General features: G+C 38.6%; 1 long non-coding RNA gene across 1 annotated transcript; it reads left to right on the top strand.

Annotated features, from left to right (window-relative positions):
* The first annotated feature begins 16,081 nt into the window (after window positions 1-16,081).
* Window positions 16,082-26,467, top strand: LOC113916885. Its single transcript, XR_003518069.2, has 3 exons — window positions 16,082-16,203; window positions 18,921-19,046; window positions 26,274-26,467. It is a non-coding gene; the product is annotated as an uncharacterized LOC113916885 (long non-coding RNA).
* Window positions 26,468-27,057: the final 590 nt, after the last annotated feature.

Below are 27,057 nucleotides of genomic sequence, written 5' to 3'. Positions count from 1 at the left end.
TGCTTGTTCATATAATTCTGTTTTCAAAAGGAAGCCAGAAAGATAGATTTAAAAAGAAAAGAAGAAACAGAAATACATACCTAGCATTTTTACCAATCAGTAAATGCAAGAAATAAGTTGAAAACAATTCAAATTATGGATGTCTCAGTGCGTAGCCTAGAGGAAGGCATAAGAAGGCCACATCTTAGGCAGTCTCTTCTCAGGATGTAAGGCCTAGAAATGTCAGCTGCCATATGAGAAACCCTATCAAACTTAGTATAATCTATCCTCATCTCGTAACCAATAGTGCAAAATAATAATAATAATAAAATACCAGTGTTGCATCTTGGAAATGACCCAGTTCAATTATTTATCAGTACACTGAAGGCATGATAAATTGCTGTCAGCTTCTTGAATGAGAGAATATGGAACATTTGAAAAAGACAAAACTGTCTCATTTGTTGTTTCTTGGGTGAAGATCCTAGCTACCAATTTGGCAACTGAATCACTGACCAGATAGTTTAGGTCTTTTACATGCTTTTGTTCTGGAATGAATTAAATAATCCTTTTTCTGGTAACAGAATTTTAGCTTCTTCCCAGGAGACCTACTAAGAGATTAAGAGGAATTTTGGGTGCCATATTACAATGAATGTCATAAATATCTCACACTTTTAATTTGGTTTTAACAAGATACTTAATCCCTGTTGATTTTGAATATTCAATTGAATATTAAAAACACATTTATTGAAAATTTAACCACCAAGAATAAGATAGAGTAGGTAACTATTGCATAGTTTTTAACATTGTGTAAATAAGCCTGAGAGGGAAAAAAAAAATCCATATTTATTCAATAGCAGCTATTTTTATTTGAAGCGTTAGAATAAATACAGTCATCTTGGTACAGTATGTTAAAGACCAATAGAATATTCAAAGCATATTAAGTGAGATTTAGTAACCATAAATTTGATATGTGTCTATGATATAGCTGCTCATCTTCAATAAATAGTTTTTTAATAAGCAGTTGGTATTTATTCAACAAAAGCAACTGTTACAATGAATAAATTAAACGCCTCTTTAAGACACTTCATTCAGCATAAAGAGGTAGTACGATTTCCCTGTGGTCCCAGAAATGATCATGTTAATACTGGAGTGAAGCCAGTGGTCTAATACCCTATTGTCAGCGGGAAGCACGTCATGCTCTGCTCTGCAGCATGACCAGCATTACACAGCACGAGGAGTCATAGACATGAAGAATCAATCCAGGAATTTTGACAAGAGTCTGTTGGCTGAAATCATTGTGATCCTTAAACATCAGCATAGAGTACATGATAAAGAAAGCAAGTCTCCATTTCTTTTCAACAAGTCTGAAAGAAAAGGCCCTCAATGTTTGCTTTGATTTTATGGCGCCATGCTCTCCTGTTATCAAATACGCCACTCATCCTGGACTGTGATTTGCCAACTCACCACTGGTACGCCTATGCGGTTTACTTATCACGGATGCTGCTTCACCAGCACCTGAAGCAGGAGGTATCTGAAACTATTATAGGCTCCATTGGTATATTTCCAGTTGATTTCCCAGTATCATTCAATTTTTCTTATGTGGATGTTTTTAGAGAAAAAATCATGTATTTTGATAATTTAATGTTGTCATTTATTATACCATGGGCTTAAATGATAGAGAAAAATCATAGTGACTATCAAATCTCTCTCCAACCAGCAGCACTACCCTTAAATAGATGTGAATATCTTTAGGTAGTACCTCCTTGGTCATACACGTTTAGATGAATGGATAGCTTGCATGTCATAAGCAAAAATGATTCTGTTCTTATTTATACTTCATCATAAGCATCTTATATAACAACTTAGTGTTCATATTCGATTCAATTATTAAAATGCTGCTTTCTTCCAGTGAACGGGAAAGTCATTATAAAACAAACTGTATTTCGATTCATCATTGTCTTTTCTTACTTCTGGCTAGCCACAAGGTATTTTGCCAACTTTTTTATATGCAAAATGAGACTGTACTAAAAAGATCCTAGAGATTCTAGGAGACTTGTTCTTGAGGGGCTCCAGCCATCTATTATGGACCTTGTCAGTGAAATAAATCATGGCCTTTCCTTAACTAACCTGCCAGGTCTAAAATCATAAGCTTCTACATAACTTAGTGTACTTTCTTTTAAGTCAGGAACTTGCAATATAATAAATAAAGAGATAATATGAAAGGATTAATTCCCAGGTTCCTTAAATCTTAGGAATTTAATTCTCAGAAAACTGAACAATTTCTTGAAGGCAGATTCTGAGTGAAAAGAGTCACGATAAACATTGTGGTAAAGAGTCTAATAAGCAACAATGAACTGAGTCTCCAGGCTTAAGGGAGGAGCCAGACACGCTAGTTAATGCTTCTTGGATGACCAGTTGATTCTAGTGCCAAGAAGAAAGGAAGGAGAAGACTGACACTCTGGATAAAGCAATCACTCTGTGACTCTCCTCTTACTTCTCTCCCCTCCCACCCGTTGCCTCAATACTTATTAACCTTTAGGATTTTCTCTCCTAGAAACTAGGATGCTAGATAGAAAGCTGTGTGTGTGTGTGTGTGTGTGTGTGTGTATGCATATTTTATATATGTGTTCCCAGTTTCTCTTTTCTTTTGTTTTCTATCAAAAAGATTACACACACACACACACACACACACACACACACACACACCTGAGTTAAGGGAAGGAAGAAACTATTGAAAACATTGAAAGGTCTCCCATAAACGAACCTATCCCTCTTCCATCACTTCTTGAAAATTGGAGAGATAAAGTGGTAAATCAAGATGGAGGCTGTAGTGGGCAGAATTCTAAGATGACTGGTAAGATCTCCTGCGCTCCTCTCCTGTAGTGTACATGTACTGCATCATCTCTGGGACTGTGAATATGATAGATTTTACTCTCATGACTAGGTTTTGTTATACGGCACAGTTGACCTTAAAACAAGGAGATTATCTAGGTAGGCCTGACATAATCGATTGAGCCCTATGAAAACAAAAAGTTTTGTTCTGGCTGCTCACAGAAGTCAGACATTCAAAGTATAAGAAGGATTTGATATGCCATTGCTGGCTTGAAGATGGAGGGGTCATGTGTCAAGGAATGTGGACAACCTGTATGAGCTGAGAGCAGCACCCAGTGGAAAGCCAGCAAAGAAACAGGGTCCTCAGTCCTACAGCAGCAAGAAAATAAAATTTTCCCTACAAGCAGTTAGCAGGAGTGATCACTCCAAGCACAGATGAGAACCATGACACAGGCCAACATCTGGATTTTGGTCTAGTGAGATCCTAAGCAGATGTCTCACTTACAGAATCCATGAAAGAATGAATTTGTGTGTTTTACACCCCTGTGTTTGTAGTGATTTGTTACACATAAACAGGAAACCAACAGGAAACAGGCAAATGTACCGCTTTTAGTATTCGTAGATGTTATGTTGGAGAAGTTTGACTAATGGGAACACCAAATGGACTTGGTTACTGATCTCCAAAATTAGAGTGATTTGTTAGCTTTGGCATAGGCAACATTGAGCTGGAGCAGGCCTTCCTATTTTCACAGAAGGGAAATTTTCACAGAAGGGAAATTCAGTAAAGAACAGCAGAGAAGAAACTGAGCTCACAGAAGTCAAATCCCCTCGAAAGAAAGGTGGAGTTAGCCTGAAAAGTTTAGCTATTTTTCCCAAATTGGCTACTCAGTTACATCATTCCACCTCCCCAGAGGAATAGCAAGTAAAACCTTAGAGACCCAGATTTATACTAATTGAACTTTTTTCACTGGAAGGAAATATTAAGAATAGGGAAGAATTCTCCTGTAATAAAAAGCAAGAGGAAAGGAGTAAAGAGAGAAGTGGGAGGCCAGGGGCCTGTCTTAATCATTTTAATAACTAATACCTGCACTTGGCTGAAAATCATTGCTCAATAAAAGCTTATTGAAAGAAAGGTTGACTAGTTGAATGAATTATTAAATTATTTTCTTTTAAACTTAGAATAATAATTTTTCACTTGACAACAGGTACACCAAAATTATATACCTAGATATGCATAGTAAGAGAAGCATAGTGAAGTGGCAAGAACGCAGACTTGAAACCATAAACCCGTGTTAAAAAACTAACCAGTGGGGCACATGCGTGGCTCAGTCAGTTAAGCGTCTGACTTTGGCTCGGATCATCGTCTTGGGGTCCTTTGGATGGAGCCCTGTGGCGGGCTCCATACTCAATGGGCAGTCTGCTTCTCCCTCTGCCCTCCCCGCATTTGTGCTCTCTCTCTCTCAAATAAATAAAATCCTAAAAAAACAAACAAACAAAAACAAACTAACCAGCTAACAGCTTGAGAAGTAACTTCATCTCTATTCTTCATCTGTACATTAAAGCCCATACTAACTCATGGGACCATTGGAAAGACAGAATGAGAAAATCTAGTGCTCAGCACGGTCTTACCCCATAGTAAGTGATTATTAAGTGGAAGTGAAGAATCATTTCTTAACTGGTTCTTTAATGTTGATAGACTCAGACTTTGCTGTAAAGTACTTAGCAAGTATAAAAATTGATGACACTCCATGGCCACTGTCCCTATGTGGTAGCTAAGTGTTTCAGGCTGTGTTAATATTGTAATACTTCCATTTCAAAATGTAGCTTCAGAATTATCCTTGGTACTGTAAGGAAACATGGAAAATTATATACCTCCACTTTGGTCCATTAACTCATAAGTGATACTCATCACCATTGTCAAAACCGTTGGCCATCACTAGTCATATGACCCTGCTCAGTGGCATAAGGACCTGTGAAATTTAATCTTCCATTAGCCCCGGAAAGGGAAGATATCAGAAGTATTGTGTTAATAATGTCTCCCACACAAAGTTTCTTGTACTTTCTTGGCTTTGGTTCTTCTACTACACTCCAGTCCTTGAAGACAACATCCAGACCTTCCCTTCCTAGACAAGAACCTGAAGTGACAATAATTCTCTCCTAAACAATTGTGTTTGCTCCATGCTCTATTTCTTTGAAGGTCACTCGTCATGCTGCTCTCTGAATATTAACATGTAATGACACAAATACTGGAATGAGGGAAACATGTCTTTGCTTTTAGAAAATAAGTTCTGGGAAAAACAAAACAAAACATAGTTTAAGGTGGTGAGCAGAACAACTGCTAAATATTTGGTTTTGTTGCTAGAAGCATAGTACCCAAAGATAGTGGTTCCAGTCTTGTTTTTCTTGATATTAGTCAATCCACAGTTGTATTATGTTGTTGTGTTCTGGGCAATTCACTTAGATAGGGATAAAGATAAACTGTAATGCATTCAGAGAACAATCAGAATAGTTATAAAATTCTAAGCTAAGTTATATGAGCAAAAATCGAACTAAGCGATGAGGACACATAACCAGGAAATGAACACCCTCGGGCAGGACATGATTGCTGTCCTCAAATATTTGAAGGGCTGTCATGTGGGAGAAGCATTACATTTGTTCTGTATAACCCTAGGGTATAGTGAGAACCAGTGGGTGGAAGCAAAAAGTTAGATCTAATTTGGTTTATTTTAAGGAAGCTCTATCAGAACCAAACCACAGTGTATTTGGCTGCCTCAAGAGGTAGTAAGTTCCTTGTCAGAAAAATAGTTTAGGCCAACTGATAGCCACATGAAAGAGACATAGCAGAAAGATCTCAAGCATGAGATAGAGATCGGACAAATATCTTTAGGTAGCATGACCATAAATTTATTATTCAAACCCAGACCAGAGTGAAAAGGAGTACTATTAACAATTGTACCAAAAAATAGGCAGAAACTGGAACTATCTCAAGCAAAGGAGGTTATGTGGTCCACCTATATTTAGGGTTGTATTCCAATTCCGAGATTATGTTGCATTATTTCTTAGCATTAAGATATCAATAACAGTTTAATAATTTACGTTCCTGAGTGTATTTGCAAAACAAAAAGATTTCTGAACAGTCAATTGTGGGATTTTTTTTGTTTTTTGTTTTTTGTTTTGACATCGTGGTAAGCCAATGGGGGATGTTTTGAGCAGGTTGGCATCTTTGTTGTGTAGCTTTAAATCGCACTGTTCTGTTGCCTTCATATACGATTTGGTTACAGGTAAGGTTAGTTCAGAATACAGCCATACAGTGGAATGCATAGCAGATACTTAGCAAGCCATGTGGAAAAAAAAAATTCATGGTCCCCCAGATTTGTCCACAGGCTAAACTAGTTAGACAAGAATTTGGATTAAGTGCCTACTGTGAGCCAGATACTACACTAGGTACTACACACCTGAGTTCTGACTGGCTTCTTATGAGCTGGTGGGCATTATCGCCTTGTTGGGTAGGTACTATTGTCACCATTTTACAGATAAGAAAACCAAGTATGAGAGAGGTACCATAACTTGTCCAAGGACATAAACTTAATAAGTGGGAAAATTCAAATTTGAATCCATATCTATTCAGAAGTATGTGCTTGCAACATTCCAGGGTGTCAGCATTGGATAACAATAGTAAGGAACCCAAAGAGGATCTGATAGGTGCATAAGACAGTTAACATTCATATAGCATTTTAGAATTTCTATATGACTTTTATTCATTTATTATCCTAACTTTCAAACATCTTCTAGGCTCCAGGCATTAATCTAGGCACTGGGGATGCTAAAACAGAATTGGTTCTACTAAATTCTAAAGAGTGGAATTACAACCAGATGAAAAGAAGTGTTCAATTCTTGTAGCTGAGTTTGCCTATATTCAGTCTAAAAACAATAGGGATGTGTAATAAATGTGAGAATTTTCCCTTAGCTGAGAAATGGTTGGGTAATGGATCAGAGGAGAAAAAAGAAAAAAAAAGAAAAAAATAACAAAAACAAGCTCTAAAGTGCAATATGAGGAAGATGTCTCCAGCATAGTGGGGAGGGTGGGCTGGATTGAAAAAAGGAGATAAGGAGAGAAGGTAGGAGGCCTTTGGTGTATGTGGTCCATGTGTGAACTGCTCTAAGCTAACTATGGTGTTGGTAACTGGGTAGAAATGTATAGGAAGACACACAATTTCATCCTCATAACAAGTAGGGAATTAATGCATGAATTATTACTATTCACCACATATTATGGATTAGAATCCTGTGTTACCCAAAGTCACATAAATTCCAAAGCTGGTGCTCATCCCTTTCACTGTACCAGGAAGGGCTGTCAGAAGCAATGCCTAAGCTGCAAATAAAGCACTGGAATGTGACAAATAAAAACCAAAAGGACCCTTTCAGCGTTGGCTTTGTCTGGATCACCAGGGCATTGTGAGTTAGAACACTAACATTTCAATCTCTTCCCTTTTCCCTTCTAGCTCCCTCACCTCCTTGTTTTCTGTAAAATTCCAAATAAAGCAATGAGCAACAGACAGGGATTTCAGCTTAGCTAAACTAAAACAAGAAGGCTGTAGGCAAGAAAATTGTTCTGTAACATGTTCCAAGGAGAAATTCCAAAACAGAATGAAATATTTCCTGGTGTAAAATGCCCTCAGTGGACTGAAAAATCTCCTTGGAACCCAAGACATCAGGTAAAGTCTGTTCCTCATTAGCTGGTGTGATAATGACCCAATCTTACATTTTCTATTTCTTTGGAATTCATTTGTTTTCATTACATCAGGTGGTTGTTATTATGATGTGTTAATGGGCTTCAAGCAGGGCTGTCCTCTGTGACTCAGACTCTGATTACTAAAATGAGAGTTTTGATATTTCTTATTATACCAACTCAGTTTGCATTCCAATTGTTAATATTCTTGTCTACCAGAAGAGTGCTCTGAATTTCAAAGGCGTGCCAAGGACAGAAAGTGAGAATTTTATTTTTATTTTCAACTCTAGATTCCTTTCATCTAAAAGTTTGTCTTCCATGACTTTAGCACCATATTTCAATTCTTTTACACCCTTGGTCTCATTGCTAAAATCTTTTAAAACATTTTTTAAACATGAAAAAAACCACTCACAATTCCCCTTTCTTTCTTCATTTTTTCCTTTCGGGTTCATATAGCATATTCTGGCATAAAGAGCCTTCCCTGCCTTTGCCTTCTTCTGATCTTATTCCCACAGGATGAAGCCCTAGTATTGCAGGTAATGACCTTTTGATTCAGGATAATTGTAATGAACTTCTGTACTCACTACTTTTAAATACAAATGTAACTTAGATGAATTGCTCCTAAGTATGCACCTCTTCCAGGGTTGAGCCCCACTGTTAATGCAATATCATTGTTGCTCTTTTCTTTTTTTTCATGTGTAAGAAATAAAAATCTTGAAGCCAGAGTTCAAATTTAACAGGGTTTTTTGTTGTTGTTATTGTTGTTTTTGTTTTGTGTTTTTTTGTTTTTGTTTTTGTTTTTTTGTTTTATGAGAGTAGAGAACCATGACGCTTCTAGTCCAATTCAGAACTGGGCTATTTTTCAGAAGCTTATGCTACATAGATCCTACAAATGGAGCATTTTCATACTACCCATTCTATTTATCCCAAACCTCCTGATACTCCTGATTCATACCCTGAATGCATACTTCTCTTCACCCTGTTCTAAAAGAAACAACAAACTCCCTATTTAACCGGATAATAAATGAACTTTTTAAAATGCCTAAATCTATGTTTACACACACAAGATGAGATTGGTGTTTACCTAAAAGGACTGCCTTTACTCACTAATGTGCACTTCACAATAACCTAAGAAAACAAAAACAACCTTCTCACTCCCAGGAAAATTGTGCTTGTGATAATTGCAACAATACTAAACAGCTTTGCTTTCCCAGACACTACAGAAGTACATTTGCTTGAACACATTTTTGTTCTGTGTCTATAGGAAGATTTATTTATGTTTTCTTTGGGTAATTGTTAACATCATTGCCGTTTATACCACAGGACTTGCAGATAAGGCTTGCATTTCTGAATGCCTCCACTTTTGCTGATGTCTGCCCCATGTTGGTTTACCTTGCATTATTTCTCTCCACCTCGCCCACCCCCAAAACATCCAGTTTCACAGATGGCATTTTATAGACAGCTATTTTGGCATAAGTGTGGGTGTTCTAGTTTGCATTCAGCCGAGGACGGAAAATGTCATGAGGGCTTTGTCCTCCAAAGTGTGCTGTTGTGTCGCTGCTTCCCTTTAAAGCTAAGTGTATGTTTCCTTGTCAACTGATTAGATATTCTGAATATGTCTATAAGCAGTCCTTTCTAGTTTCTCCTGTGTGTCTGGGTCAGATCACATCTATAAAGACTCAGGACAACAGCAGTCTTGAGATCTTTATAATATGGAGATCTAGAAGAAGCTGAAACACGCTGGGACAAAAATGATAGATATAAACTAAAACTGTAAGCTATTTCATTAACAAAAATATTCACCTTCATATACAGAATAGTTATACCTATGACTATTTCACTGGGTGGAATATAAAATGTGTCTGTCTCACTTCATGATATGATCTTACCTTGAATTGAAGAGCTCAAACCAATGAACAAGACAAAAGGATTTTTTTTATAGTATTTAGCCTCACAACCCAATCACTACTTTCAAATGTGTTGTAAACAAATGACAATTATAGAATCAAAGGGATTATAGTAAAGATGCTATTATTAATTTGTCCGCCAAGAAAAAAAATACTCTTATTGTTTAATGGCATCTTTGAAAATGCAACCCTTTTAAAAGAAAACCAAGGTAGTTCAAAGGAAAAAACCGAGGAGGAGCGCATGGGTGGCTCAGTTGGTTAAGCGTCTGCCTTCAGCTCGGGTCATGATCCTGGGGTCCTGAGATCGAGCCCCACATCAAGCTCCCTCTCCCTCTGCCAGCTGCTCCCCCTGCTTCTGCTCTCTCTCTCTGTCAAAAAAAAAAATCTAAAAAAAAAAAAAAAAAGAAAGAAAGAAAAAAACAGAGGAGACCGGAAAGAAAAAAGTAGACCAAAAGTAAAGAAAGAAGGTATTAAAGATTATAAACCGTCTGTGGCAGGATCATCGGCAGAAGTTAGAAGTAGCCAGTAAACAATAGATAAATAATCACAAACCCAAATGCCTATGGGGCAGGTAAATAACCTCAGTGAAGGTGGAAGGTAAGGTGATTTAAGTCATGATCCTGAAACTCTTGTTTGTAAATTAGATCCATAAGAATATTCTTTCATCCACAAATAAACATCCTTTCTCATCTTTCTTGTGCACTGCATGCTATTTTCTCAGTTTTGATAGAGATATGGCTACGAGGGGTATTTCACTTTCCTCAGAGCTGGATAATGGTAGTGCAAATGTGCTGATAAGCAGCAACTGACAGTTGGCCTCAGTGTGAGGGAAGCAAAAAGCACAACTGTTAATTTGATATTTTTTAAAGTATAATAGATCGTAAATTTGCCATGGGCAGAAACGTCCATTATCCAGCCTCAAAGTTTACTCTAGTGCTTGACCCATAGAAGGCATTCATCAGAAGTTTATGGAATTTAATTAATTTTTACAAATATAAAGAAAATACAAAGAAGGAACGGAACTGGAATAGCTCCATAAAGAACGAGAGAAGTAGGGAACAATATAGTCAGGTCCCTCTCCAAACTGTAACATTTGATAACTGTTTGCATTCATAATGCTTGAGTATGTGTCTGTTTACCTGTATGTCAATATTTACCTATACCTCAGAAAGCCTTACGTCCTGGGGCCATGGGGCCACGAAGACACACTTACCAGAATAATACAGCCGTGTGGTGAAGAGGTAAGGCCTGGAAAGAAATAGCTGGATGATGGATAGTGACAAGTTTATGCCATCTGCCCCCATGCCTATTATCACTGTTCTGATACAATAATATGTATCCCCATAATGTGTCACTAAGGAAGTCTGAATTACACTCCCCGGATTAAGGTTAAATAAAGATAGAAATGAAGAATGCATTTTTCAAACATCTAGAGTTAGAACTGCAAAGACTCAAAGTAGAAGGGAAATAATCCCACTACTCCTGAAAATTTTTATATAAACTCTTTCGTCTCTTAATGGCCCAGGTGAACAGAGGTTTGCATAAGTGACCCTATAGATAAAGTCTATCGGCAAGTCTTGAGGGATGCTGGCATTTTGTTCAAGAGAAGCATAAAGTGCAAGTCCACAGATAGCCCAGTTACATTTAGCATTTTACCTTTGCAGACTTCCATTACATTGAAATAATAGCCTGTCTTGTGTTGTCCTGAATAGACAGAAAGCAGTGAGCGAGAGAGAGACAGAGCACAGGAGCAGGATTGGTAGGGGGAGGGGAAGGGGCAGAAGCAGGTTCTCCACTGAGCAGGGAGCCTGATGCAGGGCTCCATCCCAGGACCCTGGGATCATGACCTGAGGCGAAGGCAGACACTTAACACACTGAGCCACCCAGGCGCCCCAACAGCCTCCTTTCTAGTGAATAACAGATTAGCTAATCAATTAATTACTTCAACAACAGTTTACTAGATAGCAAGCGTGGGTCGGGCATTCGGTGGCTGTTGGCAATGCGGAGACATAGGTCCCTGCTTCTTAGATCCACAGATAGCCCTTGGACTACTTGATCACATTACAGTTTGTAACATACTGATTTTTGTTCGTCCAAATGATTTCTTTATTCTACAGATCTATTCTTCGCACCTCTTATTTATATCAAGCCCGTGTATGGTAATAAGCTCTTGAATTATTTTTCATCTTGGTGTTGAGGAAACCATACGCTCCCATGAGGTGAGATACTTATTTGCTTATCAGATGTATCGTTCGGCAGAATTTTTTGGACCACACAACACTCCTGTGCTGAGTAATTTTGAGGGATCTATGTTTCATTAATACTTTCAGCAAGATCATTACCTCCAAATTCAACAAGAGTTAAGCTTTTTTTTTTTCCTGTGGGGCACAAAGTGAAATTCGCAGTGGAAATTGGTAGCCTCATTCTGGTCAATTAATAATTGATCAAATTTATACATGCAGGTAGCTTAAAACAACACAAAACAAAATAATGGTGCTCTGCCAATCTTCTGATCCCTTCTTCAATTATTTTTCAGCCGCTTCTAGATAAGAGAAGGGTGCTTCTTCTGCTCTAAGATAAATTATCTTCAGTATTCATTTCAAAATCCAAATGGAAATTGTAAGGCAGAAAAAGAGAGTAGAAGAGAATAAGAGAATAAAAAGCTTGCAGCTCCTCTTCCTACAAATAGTGTTCTCGGGCACAGCATGATTTTGCCTACCAATTTAAACAACTTGGGGATAGCGGCTCTCTCAACACTAATAATGTGCTTGAGAGAAATGGAGATCCTTTAGCAGTAGCTCGTAAGCAGGAAGTGTCATTGCAGGTTAATATTTCTACCCATTTGGGCCATTTTTTCAAGCTTGCTTTCTAGATTTGTATTTCTCTGGTTCTATATGGCAGCTCGATTTTAATCCTAAATCTGCTGCAAACTAGATTGCATCAGCTGGTGAGGGTTTTTGTTTTTTTGTTTTTTGGGGTTTTTGTTGTTGTTGTTGTTGTTGTTTCATTTTGTTTTTGATTTATTCAGGGCTTAGTTTAATGAACAGATAAACCCCATGATCTCTAAAACTACTTTTCAGATCTCTGAATCTAAATTTTATTGCTTATTTATTTACCAGATCAAAACAACATGTATCATTTTATCATCTTACTGTGGCAGCCAGTTCACCTTATCTGATTTTATGGGGAACTGCTTCAGAGAGGGTAGGGAATGTATTAAAATTCTTTCTTTAAAAAAAAAAAAAAGGCAAGACCTTGGACCAGTTTCCTGGCCATAAACTGCATTGGTATGAATCTTGAACCTGTGACTAATTGTTTCCAGGCGCTAATACTTTACAAAGAGTGGAATACGCTAATGAGATATTGTTCTTATTCCACAGTTATCATTTGTTTTTCTTTTTTCCACAGGGTTAGCCAAGCACCAAGACATCTTGTTCATAGTAAAAAAAACATTAATTGCCTTACTACTAGAAATAAATTTGCTTTATTTTTGGCCATTTCTGTCTAAAGTAGAAACATCCGTAATGCATTTGGCATGTGACAATTTTAAAATGTATGAGATCAACTCCTTCCCATAGATACTTTGCATGGTGCTCTTATAAGTAATATTCTCTTACACAGATGAAATCCCAATTAAGAAACAGTGTAGTCCTCGATCCTCAAACTTCTCCCACGATGCAATCCACTGCAAAGACTCACACTGTCCAGTGTCTTGAATAACTGAACTCATCATAAGGATTACAACACAGAAGTGAACTCTCCATAAATATTGAAATTATCTAGCCCTCACAGATGTTCACTCTGCTTATTATCTGCAAACTTTCTGGATCAAACGTTCAATATGAATATATTAGTATCCACCAAAGATTGGTTTTGGCAAGGTATATGTTGATATCAGCAGGAAATAAATAGGAAAACATTAAAGGTATGAAACTTTAAAACAATAGCTTAAAGGTGTTTTATAAACTACAGATGGCTTACACCATTTAAGCAAGTATTTGCTGGGGGATGAGAAACAGTCAGGACTGAGAAAAAAGGAAATCATTTGAAAATAATATCTCCCATGCAATATGTTGTAATTAAAGCAGAGATAAGCAATGTGGAAATTGCCTCTTATTATCTCTCCTCATGTTATAGGAGAGATAAAGTATGCTAGGGTATATGAGCATAGAATCAGGAAAAAAAAATGAAAAATGCCCAAACAAGTAATCTTAGATTTTATTCATTTTTATTTTTTTATTAAAAGATTTTACTTATTTATTTGAGAAAGAGAGGGGCGCCTGGGTGGCTCAGTCGGTTAAGCATCTGCCTTCGGCTCAGCTCATGATCCCAGAGTCTTGGGATCAAGTCCCGCATCGGGCTCCCTGCTCATCAGGAAGGCTGCTTCTCCCTCTCCCACCCCCCTGCTTGTGTTCCCTCTCTTGCTGTGTCTCAAATAAATAAATAAAATCTTAAAAAAAAGAAAAAAAAAGAAACGCTTCCCGAGTTGGGCAAAGCACCCCACACCTATCCTTCCTCTGTTGTTGAATGGGTGGATCAAGATGAACTCCAGCTTTCCTGTCCCAGGTTGGGATCTTGCGAGTGCTCAGCGGGTGAGCAACACAGAGCACTGAGCGAGTGATCAGGTGGCAGAAGGAGATGACTGTAGGAGTAGACAAAGGAGAAGCAGTACCAGTTCACAGAGGCTCTCGTCATTCGCAGCTGAACCCGCACTTGGCTAGAAGGCACCCTTGCTTTGGGTACTGGCTCTGCAAAGTGACACTAAACCATGTTCCCTAATATTCCCATACAATGGTTTTAGAATAGTTAAGGGAATTTGGACTCCATAGTAAAATTCTGATGAGTTCTCTGTTATATCCATATATTCCTGACTGGAAAATAATTCTTTTTATCCCTACAATGAGCTAGTGCATTATGGACGACAGCCTTAGCATTTCTCTGAATAAAGGACTGTTTGTATTAATCCATAAAGGAACACGGTATAATATACTAAATTAAATATATGCTTTGGGTGTTGAAGTAGGACAAGGTATTGGGGAAAACATGTCTCATGAAGCAGAAGCTAACATAACGATTGTGAATCAACAGGTTTTACAAAGTATTGCAAAGTCGGGTTAACATAATGTGTGCAAGCACTGGTTTTTTGCATAAAAACTGAAGTAAAATTCTAGGAAAAAAACTTTATCTCCCCTCCCAAAGCATCTTTAATACTTACTTCCCCATCCAAATCACGACCTATGACCCTCTGTTCCATCGTAGGTGCCTTCTTCGACTCTTACCATATAGAGTAACTCTCTTCTTCAAAACACTCTCCTCAAAATTAAATCTATGTGGCTTTGATTATTTGCCTTAATCCACTGTTGATTCTCCCTGTTATAGGCAACCCTATCCTGAAACACTTAATGGAAGATTTACTTAAACATAAACTTCCCTCCGGCCTGGTGTGTTGTGAGCACAGGGGATTCTTGCCCAAACACCACAAGGAATTCTGAAATTGCCCTGATTCAAATTTGATTGATTAAGAAATGGTTCTCCACAAAGTCCTCATAAAACCCTGGGAATTGAGGGAAACTATGTGACTTGGGCAAAGAACACACACACAAAAAAAAAGGTTAGGCCAAGAAGTACCCATCATAAATAGGAGGGGAGCAATGAGGACTGGTTTTCTTTTGTTTTTAGTCAGCAGAAAAGCCACGACCACCAGAGTAAGGACGAATTATCCTTGGACCAAAGAGCAGCTAGGAAGCTTTTAGAAATCAAAGCCTGAAAGAAGGCAAAGAATGAAGAAGAGAGGCTGAGAAAAGCAGACACACATAAAGTTCCTGGAGAGACAGTCAACTCATTTTATTGCTCGGGGATCAAAAAGAAGATACCTCAAATCAAATCAAGTCGTGCAATAGATGTGGGATTTCAATTTTTACAGGTTGATTAGATTCTATTTTCACTGAACCCTGTGGACTCTCTGAGAGGACTTGAAACTCCTCTCAGTGCTTGCAAAATTTCTGTACATGTAAATTTTCTGCAGAGGGATTGCTCTGTACATTAGCCACCAAACAATAGCATGGAGAGGACAGATGCCGTAATAGATACTGAGTGAAGGGTTTGAGCCACATTTGTGATTCTCCAGCTCCCAGACCATCGGAGTGAAAGGATCCCCCTCACCACCATTAGCAGTCACGGGCTATTCCGGAGCAGTGTACCCTTCCAAGACTTTACTTCCTAAAGGGTAAATATTCCTCGCTGTCTTTTAATCCCTTAACACCATGTGCACAAACACAAAGAACGAGTGGTTCCGGCCCACTGAATACTTGGCATAGCTGAGGTATCAAGAGGGACAGAAGTTCAACAAAGAGAAATGCAAAGCATTGCTGCAAGAGAGTTCTCAGGTGAGGGCATGTGGCTACTGAGGACCTTAGCACCTGCAGCAGGTGCGAGACACCAAATATCCTCTTGTCAAAGGGACTAATCAGCAGATGCGTTCGAAGGTCCCTATCTTTGCCGACTGCACACGTGCTAGACAGTGTTTATTAAAATTGTCCTATTGCTAGGCACTCAGCGTAGCTAGGAGATCAGAGAAACAGGGAAGTATAACGCAACAGAGGGAAATCAATTTCTCCTGGGCGCTACTCCATTTAAACCATGTGAATACAAGTGGGGAAAAACCAGGCAGTAGCAGACTTTGGATTCCAAGCCAGTGAGCCTGTTGAGAGAGGGAGTTTTGCATGCCACGTTGTGAATTATTACAGCAAGACCCAGGTGGGTAAACGGGAAGTGAGAGGTCTGTGCTCTCGGGTTTTTGTTTCCAGAATGACTTCGTTGAGGTCTTTTCAATTTAATCCTAGAAGTAAACAACTGCTGAGAGCAAGTAGTGATGGAAAGAGGAAGGGGAAGATGACTTCAGTGGGTTGTTTCTGAGGAGGCTGGGTCCCTAAGCCCTTCAGGATCTAAAGAGGAGGCGAAGGGTTTTAATTGGATTTTAAATTGTATTAGTTGTCAGGAAAGGTTTAGGGTGCACTGTGGCCTACTCTGGGAGCCCGGCAGGCAGCTGTGTTTCCAAGCTGACCTTTATCAGATGGTGGTAGGTTTACTTCCGTCTGTCACAGGGAAGGGATAAGAAAACACGGCTCCTAGGCCATGCAATTTTAGTGACCACAATAAAACAGAACGAAAACCCAAACTAAAGACACTCTGCCTACTTGGCTCAACTCCTAAATGAGGGGATTGGGAAGAATTCAGTAGAGTTGGGGACGGATGATGGCTCAGCCACCAAGGGACGGAGGCCAGACGCCCCTTGCCCAGGCACTGAGGCGAGCAAAATCAAGCTAAGGTGAAACAAAAGTAGGGAAACTTAAAATAGGCGGCAAGCAGACTTTAATTATTCAATAGAATTCAGGGCAGAACTCTGCCAGTGGTAACTTAACTCCCCCTCCTTCTCCCTTTTCCTCATCAAGGTATTTTTTAGGCATCAAAAACTGCAGCACCTTCAGAGACTCGGCTCCAAGGTTAAGAAGGAAATGCTACGCTGTACTTTTATATAATAAAGTTCAGCTATATCTCAAACTCTATTTCCCTTTTAATTACAATTTTCTTACCTGAGCCTCAAGTGATTCTAATGTTACCATTAACCCTGGAGGCCTGAGTTCTTTTATGTTCAGCGACAAGTATTGGAACTGCAGATTCTACATGGGCAATTTCTCCCCTCTGTGAACTTTAACCAAGTGGACAGCATCAGACCAAAGTTCCTAGTTATTCATGCCCTATAGAGAGACAGGTGCCCTAGGGAAAGCTCAGAAATTTGAAATAAACTGAAGATTATATTGCTTCTGAAATATTTGGGTACTGTGGAATTAGAGAACAGAGAGCAGAATTTTAAAGTGAGGGATATTCTAAAACTGGGCTTTTTTTATATATAAAAGATGACTTCGTGCCTATTTTAAATTTTAAACTGTCATGTTGAGCCAAAATTTATTTGGAAAGGGTTATTAAGGAGGGTTATTAAGAAAAAAATGAAAACTAGACTGCTTAGAAACTAGTCTGTATAATTAAAACAGAAGAACCATTTACACATCTATAAGAATATTGGTTAACAAGTGTCTCTCATTGCGTCTATGAAGACAAAGATGGAAGACACATGAGACAAACACTTGCATGCCAGCCCTTCATCGGTGGCGGGTACTGTCCAATCTATCACAGAATTGCTGCTTTTGTGCCAGATACTGCTATCTGGACCATTAAATGGATTTCCCCTTCCTCCTGGGCACACAGCTGGATTTCACTTCTGAACCTCCCCATAGTGAGGAATGACTACTTGACAGTTCTAACCCTCAGAATGTAGTAGAAAGGATATGCGGTATATGTAGCAACGACCTCCACATACCATGTACTTACGATTCCCCCTGGTGGTTGGAATGGAGCTATTCCCAGTGTGGCCAAATGTATTCTAGAATGTGTTACTGGAAGCTAGAGCTGCCAGAGCAAAAAAAAAAAAAAAAAAATGGCAGCAGGTGGCGCTAAAACGGAGAGCTGAGACTGGAAAACTATAGATCTTGGCTGTACCGTAAAAATACCTGGCAAATTTGCAACGACGTGGATGGAACTGGAGGGTGTTATGCTGAGTGAAATAAGTCAATCAGAGAAAGACATGTATCATATGACCTCACTGATATGAGGAATTCTTAATCTCAGGAAACAAACTGAGGGTTGCTGGAGTGGTAGGGGGTGGGAGGGATGGGGTGGCTGGGTGATAGACATTGGAGACGGTATGTGATATGGTGAGCACTGTGAACTGTGCAAGACAGTTGAATCACAGATCTGTACCTCTGAAACAAATAATGCAACATATGTTAAGAAAAAAGAAAAAGAAGAAGGTAGCAGGAGGGGAAGAATGAAGGGGAGTAAGTCAGAGGGGGAGACGAACCATGAGAGACGATGGACTCTGAAAAACAAACTGAGGGTTCTAGAGGGGAGGAGGGTGGGGGGATGGGTTAGCCTGGTGATGGGTATTGAGGAGGGCACGTTCTGCGTGGAGCACTGGGTGTTATGCACAAACAATGAATCATGGAACACTACATCAAGAACTAATGATGTAATGTATGGTGATTAACATAACAATAAAAAAATTTTTAAAAAATCCCTGGCAAAATCACTATGATAACTTGAAAGCATGCCTTACCTGTTAAGTGAGTAGGTCTAGGAGAAGTGTTGGAAAGAGCCAGAGTGTTGGCCACCCTTGCCTGGCTTTAACAAGCTATTTAAGAATGAGATAAGAATAAACATGGAGGGCCAAAGATCAAAAGCCTTAGGGATTTGGAAAACCCAACTCCCTCTAGACCCCATACAGTTAAGTCCTATGATCAAAAAAAGTCTTTAGTGATAAAAATCTAGTATTGTTTCTCAGGTAAACAAAGTGACTCAGCTTTCCCTGAAAGATCATATTAAGGTTTGTCCCTTCTCACTCAGGTCTATTGTTTCAGGTGGTCTCTTTGAGAGACACAGAGAGAGACAGAGAAAGAGAGAGAGAATGAGAGAGAGAGGTTGAGAAGCTGAATTTCTATGAAGCATCAATAGAGTCTCCGTCAACCCCACGGGGAATTCTGAAGGTAGGATGAATTTTTGTGATCTCTACCTCATTAACTGCTCTCTTACCTCACCACAGACCTTACTCTTCTCAGCTTTCCTGAAACTCCATCTCTAGCTCCTCATGCCCTGTAAAATCTTCTCTCGTTACAGCAGATGAAAGTTGTCTGCAACATACTTGGCAAATGTTTTTGATTTCTTGTATGTTTATCTTGCAGGCAGAGAACCTTATCTCTTTATCTAGGTGTAAATGTCTAAGTTAGGGCCTATATCGTATATGCCTTTTAGAACCTCTAAAGCTTCCAGGAGAGTACTTTGAATATAGCTTAATACAGTTTTGATGTATTAATAAATTTCCAGTGCATTCAATCATTCTCCGCTTTGTTTCTCTTGACTGTAATTAGTAACTCTTTTAATACCATCACCTACTTCTTAAGGCTTCAGGGACTCCCTACTCCCTAAAGCTCCATAACTAAAATATACATCTCTGTTCTCAGGCTCAGAGTTTTCTAAGTCCCCCTCCTATCTCTACACTGATGTGATCATCTTAGTTCAAGATAAACTATCTTTCTCACTCAGGATAATAGAACTTTGGAGCCAATCCGGTCAAATTCCTCCTTCCCTCTTACCCACCTACTTTCCTTGTTTTCTTCTTCTTCTTCCTCCTTCTTCCCACCCTCCATTCCCCTTCTTTTCCTACCTGCTTTCTTTTCTTCCTCTCTTCCTTTTCTATGTGGATGAGAAAACTCCCTCACAAAAAATGGCACAGAGCCTTGGCTAACACCACATGGTGATCAGTCAGGGCCCATGTCTTCTAGTTCTTTGCTAAAGATTCCTTTTACCACATCTTCTTCCCATCTCATGTTAGCACACGCTCAAAACTAAAAGAAATAAATGCCTTCAACTGGAGCCATCAGTTTTCTTTGTATCTGGGACTCGTTTGGAAGATTAAAAACTTGCCCTTTTATTCAATGTACTATGCGTGGAATTATATGTCATGCTTATAATGCAATACTGACAACATACTGACCCACATCATAAAGAGACACTGGCCCCATCATCATGTGTTATCTTTGGAATTTATCCGTGGGATCCACGAGCCAACTCTCAAAGGAATCGGACCTTCTGGTTACATTGATGCAAATACACTTCCTGTTCCATTTTCATGTCTGATCACAAATTGACACATTAAAAAGTCCTTAGATTTAGAAAACTAGGAAATGAGAATTAGCATATCTTATCACCTCAAAAATATTATAATATTTTAAAATTTTCCTTTTATTAGAATAACACCTGCACAGCGTAACAAAGAGCACAGAAGCTTATGGTGAAAACTAATGTCCCTATTACCTCTTACCACCTGTAGTTCCACTCCCTGTAACTCTAAAAGTAGCTCTTCTAGTGCCTACTTCCATAAACACCATAGCGGAAAGTGTCTATATACTTCCTCTTATACAGGAAGATCTAATTCATTTGCCCTCTCTTCTTCTTCTCTTTATGGTTGATAATTATCAGTTTTATTTTAACTTCCCCTACTAGATACCTTTTAAACCCCAGTTGCTAGTTTCAGTGACTTTGAAAAGTGTCTCTTGATTCTCCATTTTGTCAGGTAAGTATTTTAACACTTCTACATTTTCCTCCACCTCTCCCTAATGCTCTTTTTCATTACACCTTCTCTCAGCTACACACATAACATTTATGCTATGGATCAATGTAGGTCATATTTACAATCTACACTGAAAACACATGGAATGTGTTTCCATGAATGCTGATTGATTCGAAATTTGAGAACCAGTACAGATGTGACTATGGCTGTGTGTATCTTGTCCACTGCTGGCCCAGGCAGTGGTGCTCTCGGATCAATGGCCCAATTCCATCACCCCTGGGCTATTGTAAAGGGAATGTTCTGAAGATCAATATCCAGTGTGTTCTCCTTTCTTATACTCCTTCAGTTTCTAAGAATTATGCCACTTTTCAGTTTAGTGTATATTTCAAACACATTGAAACCATTTCTGCTATTTTGAGGGCTGCTAAAATTATTTTTATTTTATAACATTTTATACCTTCTTCATAGTTTCACTTTTTCCCAAAATTCCACTTTTTGTTTTCTCGCCTTTTTTTCCCCCTATTCATCACTATCCAGAACCTCTTACTTCCTGCTCCCATCGGAACTAATTTATTTCATAGACTGCTGCATACAGTCTCCCGGGAGTTCCTTTCTTTCTTCCTTCTCCTCCCCTGAGTTGTGTCAGATATTTCCTTGATCCTATGTATCGGATGCATCCTTTCTTTGTTTGTTTGTTTTACTTCGTTTTGCAGACCTCCAGATACTTCCTGGGAGAAGTTTTGGAGAGATCAATTTTTCCAGTTCATGAATGTCATAAAAGGCCTCTATTCTGTCTTCACATGTGGTTGATTGCTTGGTTTGATATAAAATCTGGATTGAAAACCATTTGATCACAGAATGTGAGTGCCTTTTTGCTTTCTGGCTCATAGCAGAGTTGAAAAGAAGTCTGGATACCTCTCTGGTTTTTACTAACCTGTAAATGACTTTTTGTTTCTCTCTCCCTCTGGGAACTTTTCATTATTATTATTTTTTTTTTTTTCCTTCTGGGAAGAAATAGAGTTGACTGCATAACTGCCAGGTTTTGGAAGCAGGTTTTTTTGTTACTTGAGCTTGTATCTCAATTCTGCCACTTACTGGGCTGGGAAATATGTGTTACTTAACCACTAAGGTTTCTCAGCTATAAAAGTATACTCATCTCAGTGTTATGAGGACTAAATAACTTAATACATGTAAAGTGCATAAAACAGGGCCTGCACAAGGCCAGTGCTATGTGAATATTGTCTATTAATATTTTCTACTTCTGTTAGCTTATTTTAATTTCAGCTTTCATATTTTAATCTCTTAAGAGCTCTTTCATGTTTTTTAATCTTTTTAAATAGCCTCATAACTTCTTCAGTATCTCTGAGAATATAAGTAAGGAATCTCTAAAAACTCTGTGCTGTGAATTATCTGTTTCCTATGAAGCAAATTTTCCCATTTCTTTATTTGCTGTTTCTCTTTTCCGTGTTGCTTGTTTTCCCCAGATGCTTAGTGATCTTTGTCTTTCAGTTCATCTTGAAGACAGAAGGACATGTCGCTGGTGTGAGTTTCCTCTGTTTTTACTTCTGATAGGTAGGTCTCTTCCCTAAGTAAGGAATTCTGCCTGGACACTCCAACTCAGTTTTAGGACCCAGGGTAGGCTGTGAATGTACTGGCTGGCTCCACTTTGAGGGGAGCAAGCAGAGACTGGGGTCAAATGGATCCCCACCCTTCACCCCCACATACCGGTGCAAAATGAGAAAGAATTTATTGCAAGGCATCACTGGCCACCCTATAAGCCTAAAGTTTGCTCAGATGGTATGTTAAAATAAACATAAGATATAACATAGGAATCTAATACAGATTTCAGCTTTTAACTTAAGTTTCTCCGTGCTCATTTTCCTTAAAAAACTAAATCTGTTGGCTCTACTAATACGATACTTATTCAGCATTAAACTTTGCACGTTCCTCTCACACAGAATATTACTTAACCCTATGAGATTTTTAGAAATCAAATTGTTATAATCAAATAAATAATAGACATGAAACAGATCTTTGAAACTATAAAACATGATGCTAAATTACAAGGTATTACTTTAGATCTTACATATATTTATTGTATGCTCTATTTGGAAAGTACATTTTATTGTCAGATAACACATTGTTTATTTTTATTCTACATTGACCTTCCCGTGAAAATCCTGAAAAGAGATACTAAGTAGAATACGAGAAATGATTCAAAAATCAAAGGGACCTTGAGCTCTTCACCTTCTTCGCTGTACCGGTGAAGGACTCAGAGGCCCCGTGAGGCGAAGCTACGCACCCACGGTCCCAGGGCCTGTGAATGAGGCAACCCCTCTAGGGCAGAACCAAAACAGGACCTCCTCTATATGTCTTTCGCTTTAGCTTCCTTTCCTCCAACCAATTCTTTCCTAACAAAAACCCTAAGACATTAAATTCTTCCCCGCACTCCAGATTTCAGGAATGTGCTGGAAGAGGCTCCAAAGATCAGAAGGCTGTACAACGAGGATGGGGAAATGTCCCACACCCCAACAGAAGCGAGGCTTCAAGCCCCCTCATCAGTGATGCATCAGAGGCGGTTGGTGGCCGCAGCCTTTCCAGTCGCCAAAGGCTTTCCAAGGCCACCATGATTACAGGCCGAGTGCCGCGCCGTGCTCTGTGGCTTGCGGCACTTTCCACTGGAGTGTAATAGAATATTGGAGCGCTATTGTATTTTTAAAGGCAATTAATATTTTATTATGCACAGACTTTTATTTGCACCATTTGGCTTCCTCTTCTCTAATTAAATCTTGTGATTTACACAAACAGAACTGCTGTTCTTTAAACTCTGCAAATTATAAAAATTAACACATACTTGTTAAAATGAAGCAAAAGCAACCAAGGGTCCTATTTTTGTGACAGAACCAACTGGAGGCTACAGAGTGAATTGATAGTGTCTCTTTTTGAGTGGGGCAATGTGGCAATTACATAAGAAATCCCTTAGTTAAGTAGAACTGATAGAAATTCCAGCTGTCGGTAAGAGAAAGGTTAATTCTTTAAATAAATAAAACCAGAGTATTTTATGTGTCCATGTAGGATTTTTGCTTCGTGACCTTGTGTACAGCATTTTGTGTTATGGGATTTATAAATCAAGAGTGTAGTTTCAAGCATGCATTACCCTAACTCTGCATTTGTGGAATGTTTCCTAGGGCCAAATGAATGATCTTCAAGGGAACAGAAAGACTCTAAGCTTCGATGCCCACTAGCAGAATAGCCTTGCTGCTCTTTCTTTTTCTAAATGAACAATTCCTAGGTAAATTTCAGCTGCAGGAATGTTATACCCACCCCCACCCCTGGGAATATATGGAGTAAAGGAGAATCCGCTCTAGGGGAGAGACAAAAGTCTCTCATGATCTCTGGAAAGACAGCAGATGGGGACTAGGTTGAGGGTCAGAAAGAAAATAGGGCCAGGACAAGAAATTATCTTCATCCTAATTAGGCTGGAGGCTCTTCCAGAAGCTTCCCTGGAAACTGTCTGCCGTCTCTTTGAAGGGCATTACTCCCAGGGTGTCCGTTTAGGGAAGAAGAGGAGGGACATTAGGAAGTAGACTGGGTGATGAGTAAGGAATTGACATCATGATCTAAGACAGGATCTGTTTTCTTTATGGCTTTTCTTCTGCCCCTGGCAAAATGCATTCAGTCCAGTAAACAGAATGAAAGACAAAGGGTTTAATGTGGAGAAATTCATGCTCTGGACATTTCAGGACAGCACTTATTCCATATGTATAGACCTACCATCCAGGTCTGCAACTTCTGTTCTCATTTTGCATGGATTCCTCTCTGCATTTAATTTGTAAGTCACAGGTTTTTATCCTTTGTGTGCTAGCAGATTAATAGAGGAAAAACTCCACATGAAATTTTTATAAAAATAATTCAACATTCACCTAAGTGAATATATTTTCTCCATTTAAGTATATTCCAGATAGCTTTATTATAACCTTTATTGATAAAGATGACTTCAGAACACCTTTCTTATAAGGACCTTGCAAAACTTTGGAAGATAAAACACACACAAATACACACCATGCGTACAACTTTATAAATTTAAGTACAAAAAGTCTCCAATGTAAAAACATCCTACATAAAAGCAACACTCAAGTTAGAAATAAATACAACAAGCAAAGAATAAATAAACAAGCCTTCCTATTTCTCTATTTTATCACTTTCATGTTTCTACTACTGTAATAGAATTACTGTGAAACGCCTTAATTTTTTTTTTTTTTTTTTTTTAGAGAATGTCCATTGTACAGACTGGAAAAGCTTGCTTTGTGAGCCTTTATGAAAAGTCGATGTATAAGGATGGCAAAGAAAGTTTCACGTCTTTCAAACTGTTCTCCAAAATTAACATTGTACCCAAGAAGGAACAGAAAACTCTTCTCTTTTTTCCTCATCTTTCTTCTCTTTATATTCTCCCTCTCCCTCCTCCTCCTTTCCCCTAAATGAGGCAGCTTTCAAAATCAAGAACCAAGGCACATGGTACCCATATGATCCTTTAGTGGATTTCTAGAGCAATTGGTGTTTAAGGACTACCCCAAGAAATTAGCTACTGGTGGAACTTTGCTTTCTATGACATTATGCAGATGAAAACAACCCCTTTAGATATGTACTCACTAGAAAATGCCTACACATTTGATTACAACAGTTATAATTTTCTGACTATTCACTATGTGCCAAGCTCAGCACTGAATTATTTACTGCATTTATCCCGTTTCCTCCTCACCACAACCCTATTTTGGAAGGGATTATTAGGATCCCTTTAGACAGATGAGAAGACTGAGGGGTAGATGATTTAGTTTCATACACAAAACCATGCAAAGACTAAATGGACAACTCTGGAGTATAAAAATGGGAACATAGTCCGATCTGACTTTGAATATGGTGCTATTCAACATTGTGCTATACCAAATCAGTGAAGCTGAGACAGTTTATTATTTAAGTATAAAATTTATGTATAAATAGAACAGCTTAACTTAAAAAGTATTATTGGGAAATAAATGGGCAGGTTAATATTTTTGTTATTTTAACAAATCACTTAATTATTTTTTGCCATACAAAAAACAAAAGGAACAAATTGACATGTGTGGGTAAATTTGAATTTTCCATATTACTTATGCTTATGGATTATTTCATAAAATTCATAGTTAACCATTTAACAAGTAGTGTTCTAATGGCATAATGAAACTAATAAAGTACCATTTTCTCTACCAAAATAATAGGTGTTTATTGGAGAACCACACTTTATGGGGTCCGCAGTACAAGAGGCCCATCTGAGTAGTTATGAGTCTTTACTTTTGCTGAATCCACATAGGCACTTAATTGATATTTTGATTGAATAAATCAGAAATTTTTATTGGATTTCTTTTGAATAAACAAAATATTTAATTGAATACATTATAAAAGTATCTTTGAAGACAGCAAACAGAGAGGACTCAGCAATAAAACAATATACCCAAGTTTAAAATTAACGGCTCTGATATTTACAGTAGTACTTAAATGTAATAGGATCATGGCTTATATATGATGAAAGTAATAACTGAACATAGTAAAACAATTTCAAATAATTACAAAAGTTCTATAAATTCATTAAGTGTCCTTCCCCTTGCAGTGATTCAGCTCGTCAGGAGTCAGAGACAGCCCCTGTGCAGCCTCCTGCCCACTGTGGCCACACGGTCTCTGTCCCTCTCTTGGCTGGACTGGCCTAGAGAAACAGGAATGTGTTGTCCAGGACACAGCAAGACCTGGAAAACCACACCTCTGCCTGTCAGATGCATCTGTGGACAGCCCTCCTATCTGCCTCCACTTGATGGCTCGGTAAGAAGGGTAGTAAGCAAAAGGAAATACAAGTTGACTCCAGTATTTGTCTTTTCAGCCTTTGCACTTACCTAGACTTTTTGAACCGAATTCAGAAAGAATGTATCAAAGTGCAAATGCCTGGCCCTTTTTGCTGAGCCCTTTGTAGCAGTGAACTTAAAAGGTAAACAAAACAAAACAAATTTTTGTTGCTCTTTTGGGAATCTGGGTCATAGTTAGCATCTTCCGGACATGCCAGCACACAGAGTCACCACTGGTCGATGGCAGTAGTCGATAGCTGCAATCTAAGTGGAGAGTCATCATTGACCTACTTGCTGCATTCCCAAGAGGTCACAGAATAACTATGAAATGGATATAAATAAAAGGAATGATCACACTGACAAAGGAACAATATCTCAGCATGATAAGTACTTTCCAGTGCTCATTTCATGGAAGACTCACCACAGCCCTACGAGGGAGGTACACTGGCCATGCTTCTTTAGATATCAATAAACGGAAGCTGAGAAGGTTAAACGAGTAGCCCAAATTTTACAACTAGAAAGGAAAGGAGTTGAAATTTGAATCGTGATCAAAAATAC

This window comes from Zalophus californianus, chromosome 4, assembly GCF_009762305.2.
Source record: "Zalophus californianus isolate mZalCal1 chromosome 4, mZalCal1.pri.v2, whole genome shotgun sequence".
Classification (NCBI taxonomy): domain Eukaryota; kingdom Metazoa; phylum Chordata; class Mammalia; order Carnivora; family Otariidae; genus Zalophus; species Zalophus californianus.
Note: the sequence above shows the minus strand (reverse complement) of the source record. Positions and strands in the feature narration are given on the sequence as shown.